The 7500-nt window shown below is 45.4% G+C and overlaps 1 pseudogene; it reads left to right on the forward strand.

Annotated features, from left to right (window-relative positions):
- Positions 1 to 2532, forward strand: part of LOC128307576 (uncharacterized) — a 6645-nt pseudogene extending 4113 nt beyond the window's left edge.
- The last annotated feature ends 4968 nt before the right edge of the window (positions 2533 to 7500 follow it).

Genomic DNA, 7500 nt, shown 5'->3' on the forward strand with positions numbered 1-7500 from the left:
ACACCGAGCAGGAGGTGTACCCGAGAAGTAAGCGCTTCCCGGCCAGATGCTCCGCATCCTTTCGAGGCAGACGTACTCGCGCACGCTTCGTACCGTCACGCCGCTCCCACATGTCGATAGTTGCCATCATGAACTCCTTGCCGAGCTCCGTCAGCATCGCCCGACGCAGCTGTTGCTCGTCCGCCAAGCAGTCTATGTTGGTCACCAACACTTGTGACATTTCCGTGCGGACGGATGCTTCTCCCAATTCGCCAATGGCCACGCGAATCCGTTGGCACAGTTCTTCACTGTCCACGTCGCGGCTTAGCGGCAGCTTCAACGTATCATTTGGCGTCCGCTTCCCGACACCAATTTGCCGTTGTACTTCGGCCAGTTGCTCGTTCGTACGCACCAATCTATAAATATCAGAGTAACTCACACCCTGAGTTGGCCTCACCTCAATCACATCAGGCCGCTTGCGTAGCTTCTTCACCGGGCTCCTGTTGTTTAACAGTTGGCCTTTCAGCTGCCACTGCTGCTGATGCTGTCCAGCCACTCGGTTACCTTGCTGGTTCCCTGGCTGGTTCACTGGCTGATTCGTCCGCGGCTGCACCTGCTGCGGACGCTGCTGCTGTTGCTGCTGGGCTGGCTGCTGGCGTGCCGACTTACGGCGCACCACCTCGGCCCAGGAGCCGCCTTCCTGGTCCGGAGACGGCACCACCGTAGCCGTCACCGCACCCACTGCCTGCTGCTGCTGCTGCTGATGTTGTTGCAGCTGCGACTGCGCAGCCACCAACTGCGTCAAGAGCCCGGAGACCATCTCCCGCTCCTTTCGATTCTCATCGCGCAGGTACTGGACCTCATGGCGATGACTCTCTTGCAGCTCCGCTAAGTCCTTGCGGAACTGCTCCGCTTGCTCCGTCATTTGTGCTCTGAGGAGGGCCAGTTGGTCCTCCAAGCGCTCGATGAGCTTTTCCATCGACACAACCGACGCTGCTGCTACGGCTGTGCCAACTCCACTCGTTCGGCCAACACCACTCGTGGCTGTGGCCTTTCCTTCCGTAACTCGACTAAGCATCACCACCGGTTTCGAACTCACCGGTGGCCGGCTCTCGGTCGATCCCGACCGTGACCGCAGGATCCGACTACTGTACGACATCGCCAGTCCAAAGGAGTCCGCGCTTTACGCTGGATTTACTCCCCCTCCACGGGGGGACGCCAGCAGCGGACCGCCACGATGATCGCCCAAGAACAAACAAAAACTCCAACAAATTTTATTAAATAAATAAATATGTTTTCAAAAATTTGTTTTCGGGTTCGCTGTCTGCCGTCCTGCTTAAGTCTCCGCTGCGTTGCGTTCGCGCCTAAATGTATACCGTCCGCATACACTGCCTCGGGAGCTTTCGTCGCTACGCGCTTCTCCACCTCGCGGATAGGTGGCGCTGTGGAGCAGAAGCTCTGAGCTGTCACAACGCGTCGCTCGAGCGCACACCCACACGCGACGATCCACCTGACGCCACTCTGCCGCTATTTTGCACGCACTTATTTTATAGTTTTTTGGCGTTTTCTACACTGCCACCGACCGGAATAATGTTCTTCAGTGACGCCACTACTGAATTAACGTTCCACTTAATGTTTTAATCGCCTATTTCGCGTATAAACAGCACTGGTCTGTTCCCATACAAAATGTATGGGAGAGATTTCTTTCGCTTTTATCAGGCGAGCATCGTCCTGTTTCGTTAATATTTCACCATTCAGGGGTAGAAGGCACTAAAAGACACTGATTAAAACACTTTTTGGCCCTTTTCGCAAAGTTTTACACCCGAATTTTCCGCTTTTAACCGGAGCGACACAGAAGCACGTCCGATCACTGCTATGACAGCTGTCACACGCACAGGGATAACTGGCTTGTGGCCGCCAAGCGTTCATAGCGACGTGGCTTTTTGATCCTTCGATGTCGGCTCTTCCTATCATTGTGAAGCAAAATTCACCAAGCGTAGGATTGTTCACCCTTTCAAGGGAACGTGAGCTGGGTTTAGACCGTCGTGAGACAGGTTAGTTTTACCCTACTGGTGTGTGCTGTTTGCCGCTATCTTAACGGAATTCCTGTGCAGTACGAGAGGAACCACAGGTACGGACCACTGGCTCAATACTAGTTCGACCGGACTTTGGTATGACGCTACGTCCGCTGGATTATGCCTGAACGCCTCTAAGGTCGTATCCAATCCGAGCTGATAGCGCTTCTCAAACCCATTAGGTGATCGGAAGCTAGCGGGCTTAACAACCCTCCGAGATCCGTCGGTGCTGCCCCGCGCACACTGACGTCTCATCCCCGCTATAGCACTAGACTGAGCCGCAACGGGCGGGAGCACGCTGCACGTGGAAGTACCTTACCACAGGGAACCCTGGTGGCTGTGTTTCCGTCGACCGTGGATACAACTAGTTTCGACACCTTCGACCGCCCGCAAACGACGGGACTACAGGCTGGGAGCTGCGAGTTGTAGAGATGCGTTCGCATCGATCCTCTCAGGCGACCCATGCTTGCTGGTGCTCGCGTTCACTTTGGGAATGGAGTGTTCGCGAGAGTGATTGTTGTGTTGTGTGTGTACAGTTGGTGCTTGCGTGCACTCCCATAGTGGAGTGTTCGCGAGCTTAAAACGCTAAGTCCCGATTAATACTCTCCTCGCAACATTATGTGCGTGGCTCCACGCCAAGTGGGATTAGCGGTGCGAAACGCGATTGGTAAAGTCGATGGTGATGTGCGTACCAACAGGCGATTTGTTAAGTCAAATGCGATCTGTGGTGCAACAGGCAATGTGTGTTTATTATCAGGTGTTGTTGGAAGTCAATACGATTTGACTTTCAAAAATTTTTCTAAGTCCCGATTTTTTTTCTCGTCGAGTAACTACAATGCACTATTTCTATCGCAGCGGACTTGTTGTTCATGGCCTAAATGATCGCGAACGAACACGTATTCGCAAAAAAATTTTTGTATGAAAAAGTCACCACTCGGGTACCTCCATACAAAAGTACCAAGTTCGGGTCGAGTGGTCGATGGACGTCGAAGGTGAAAATTTTTCATCATCGAAAATTTTTTCCAAAGTTGAAGCAATTGGGCCCTAGAGTATGAAAAGTGAAACCACGGATCGATATGAGAAATAAAAATTTTTGTATGAAAAAGTCACTACTCGGGTACCTCCATACAAAAGTACCAAGTTCGGGTCGAGTGGTCGATGGACGTCGAAGGCGAAAATTTTTCATCATCGAAAATTTTTTCCAAAGTTGAAGCAAATGGGCCCTAGAGTATGAAAAGTGAAACCACGGATCGATTTGAGAAATAAAAATTTTTGTATGAGAAAGTCACCACTTGGGTACCTCCATACAAAAGTACCAAGTTCGGGTCGAGTGGTCGATGGACGTCGAAGGTGAAAATTTTTCATCATCGAAAATTTTTTCCAAAGTTGAAGCAAATGGGCCCTAGAGTATGAAAAGTGAAACCACGGATCGATTTGAGAAATAAAAATTTTTGTATGAAAAAGTCACCACTCGGGTACCTCCATACAAAAGTACCAAGTTCGGGTCGAGTGGTCGATGGACGTCGAAGGTGAAAATTTTTCATCATCGAAAATTTTTTCCAAAGTTGAAGCAAATGGGCCCTAGAGTATGAAAAGTGAAACCACGGATCGATTTGAGAAATAAAAATTTTTGAATGAAAAAGTCACCACTCGGGTACCTCCATACAAAAGTACCAAGTTCGGGTCGAGTGGTCGATGGACGTCGGAGGCGAAAATTTTTCATCATCGAAAATTTTTTCCAAAGTTGAAGCAAATGGGCCCTAGAGTATGAAAAGTGAAACCACGGATCGATTTGAGAAATTAAAATTTTTTGTATGGGAGGGCCCCTGCTAGAACATTTTTCCCAAGTGCGACCATTTTACCCAGTGAGTCAAAAAAAAATTTTTTTCACGGTGACTCAAAACTTCAATATTAGACTTCCCTGAGTATGAAAAGTGAAACGAAAATCATTTTTGAAAAGAAAAAAATTTTGTATGGGAGGGCCCCTGCTAGAACATTTTTACCAAGTGCGACCATTTTACCCGGTGAGTCAAAAAAAAATTTTTGTATGGGAGGGCCCCTGCTAGAACATTTTTCCCAAGTGCGTCGATTTTGGGTCGCCGACACAAGCTCGGGTCAAAAAAATTTTTTTTTCTCGGTGACTCAAAACATCAATTTTAGACTCCCCTGAGTATGAAAAGTGAAACGAAAATCATTTTTGAGAAGAAAAAATTTTTGTATGGGAGGGCCCCTGCTAGAACATTTTTCCCAAGTGAGTCGATTTTTGGGTCGCGACACAAGCTCGGGTCAAAAAAAATTTTTTTTTCATGGTGACTCAAAACATCAATTTTAGACTCCCCTGAGTATGAAAAGTGAAACGAAAATCATTTTTGAGAAGAAAAAAATTTGTATGGGAGGGCCCCTGCTAGAACATATTTCCCAAGTGCGTCGATTTTTGGGTCGCCGACACAAGCTCGGGTCAAAAAAATTTTTTTTTCTCGGTGACTCAAAACATCAATTTTAGACTCCCCTGAGTATGAAAAGTGAAACGAAAATCATTTTTGAGAAGAAAAAATTTTTGTATGGGAGGGCCCCTGCTAGAACATATTTCCCAAGTGCGTCGATTTTGGGTCGCCGACACAAGCTCGGGTCAAAAAAATTTTTTTTTCACGGTGACTCAAAACATCAATTTTAGACTCCCCTGAGTATGAAAAGTGAAACGAAAATCATTTTTGAGAAGAAAAAATTTTTGTATGGGAGGGCCCCTGCTAGAACATATTTCCCAAGTGCGTCGATTTTGGGTCGCCGACACAAGCTCGGGTCAAAAAAATTTTTTTTTCACGGTGACTCAAAACATCAATTTTAGACTCCCCTGAGTATGAAAAGTGAAACGAAAATCATTTTTGAGAAGAAAAAATTTTTGTATGGGAGGGCCCCTGCTAGAACATATTTCCCAAGTGCGTCGATTTTTGGGTCGCCGACACAAGCTCGGGTCAAAAAAATTTTTTTTTCTCGGTGACTCAAAACATCAATTTTAGACTCCCCTGAGTATGAAAAGTGAAACGAAAATCATTTTTGAGAAGAAAAAATTTTTGTATGGGAGGGCCCCTGCTAGAACATATTTCCCAAGTGCGTCGATTTTTGGGTCGCCGACACAAGCTCGGGTCAAAAAAATTTTTTTTTCTCGGTGACTCAAAACATCAATTTTAGACTCCCCTGAGTATGAAAAGTGAAACGAAAATCATTTTTGAGAAGAAAAAATTTTTGTATGGGAGGGCCCCTGCTAGAACATTTTTCCCAAGTGCGTCGATTTTGGGTCGCCGACACAAGCTCGGGTCAAAAAAATTTTTTTTTCACGGTGACTCAAAACATCAATTTTAGACTCCCCTGAGTATGAAAAGTGAAACGAAAATCATTTTTGAGAAGAAAAAATTTTTGTATGGGAGGGCCCCTGCTAGAACATATTTCCCAAGTGCGTCGATTTTTGGGTCGCCGACACAAGCTCGGGTCAAAAAAATTTTTTTTTCTCGGTGACTCAAAACATCAATTTTAGACTCCCCTGAGTATGAAAAGTGAAACGAAAATCATTTTTGAGAAGAAAAAATTTTTGTATGGGAGGGCCCCTGCTAGAACATATTTCCCAAGTGCGTCGATTTTTGGGTCGCCGACACAAGCTCGGGTCAAAAAAATTTTTTTTTCTCGGTGACTCAAAACATCAATTTTAGACTCCCCTGAGTATGAAAAGTGAAACGAAAATCATTTTTGAGAAGAAAAAATTTTTGTATGGGAGGGCCCCTGCTAGAACATTTTTCCCAAGTGCGTCGATTTTGGGTCGCCGACACAAGCTCGGGTCAAAAAAATTTTTTTTTCACGGTGACTCAAAACATCAATTTTAGACTCCCCTGAGTATGAAAAGTGAAACGAAAATCATTTTTGAGAAGAAAAAATTTTTGTATGGGAGGGCCCCTGCTAGAACATTTTTCCCAAGTGCGTCGATTTTGGGTCGCCGACACAAGCTCGGGTCAAAAAAATTTTTTTTTCACGGTGACTCAAAACATCAATTTTAGACTCCCCTGAGTATGAAAAGTGAAACGAAAATCATTTTTGAGAAGAAAAAATTTTTGTATGGGAGGGCCCCTGCTAGAACATTTTTCCCAAGTGAGTCGATTTTTGGGTCGCGACACAAGCTCGGGTCAAAAAAAATTTTTTTTTCATGGTGACTCAAAACATCAATTTTAGACTCCCCTGAGTATGAAAAGTGAAACGAAAATCATTTTTGAGAAGAAAAAAATTTGTATGGGAGGGCCCCTGCTAGAACATTTTTCCCAAGTAAATTCGATTTTACCCGGTGAGTCAAAAAATTTTGAAAAAAATATTTTGCCAAAATCGTGTTCATTGCCTATTATAAGGGACCAGGTCAGCTCACACGCATTTTTGGAGACCATATGGAAAGTGCGTCTGGGATTGCGGAAATTAAGTTTAGAGTGTTAAATGATGGTTTCGCAATCCCGAAAGGCTCAAAATCCACCCTAAGGTCCCCTGGGTGAAATGTGGTTTCCAAGGTGTGAGCGCTATCGGTGATAGAGTTGGAATGTGATTTCCAGAGCGCAGGGCGACTGGGCTTAGAGCGAAAATCATAGACAAGGGTAAGTATTGGACTGAACGACTCGAAGCAAACGAAAATCATAGACAAGGGTAATGGACTGAACGACTCGAAGCAAACGAAAACCACACACAAGAGTAATGGACTGAACGAATCGAAGCAAACGAAAACCACACACAAGAGTAATGGACTGAACGAATCGAAGCAAACGAAAATCACATACAAGAGTAATGGACTGAACGAATCGAAGCAAACGAAAAACCACAGACAAGAGTAATGGAGTGAACGAATCGAAGCAAACGAAAACCAAAGACAAGAGTAATAGAGTGAACGAATCGAAGCACACGAAAACCATGAACACAGGGATAACTGAGAACGAACCTACCTATCAGAGCATGTGAAAGCATGGACAAGAGTACTGAAAATCGGACCAAACCTCTAGAAGCACACGAAAATCATGGACAAGAGTACTCAAAAACACGGACCAAACCTATGGAAGCACACGAAAACCATGAACACAGGGATAACTGAGAACGAACCTACCTATCAGAGCATGTGAAAGCATGGACAAGAGTACTGAAAATCGGACCAAACCTCTAGAAGCACACGAAAATCATGGACAAGAGTACTCAAAAACACGGACCAAACCTATGGAAGCACACGAAAACCATGAACACAGGGATAACTGAGAACGAACCTACCTATCAGAGCATGTGAAAGCATGGACAAGAGTACTGAAAATCGGACCAAACCTCAAGAAGCACACGAAAATCATGGACAAGAGTACTCAAAAACACGGACCAAACCTATCGAAGCTCACGAAAACCATGAACACAGGGATAACTGAGAACGAACCTACCTATC

Source organism: Anopheles moucheti (assembly GCF_943734755.1).
Source record: "Anopheles moucheti chromosome X unlocalized genomic scaffold, idAnoMoucSN_F20_07 X_unloc_10, whole genome shotgun sequence".
Taxonomy (NCBI): Eukaryota; Metazoa; Arthropoda; class Insecta; order Diptera; family Culicidae; genus Anopheles; species Anopheles moucheti.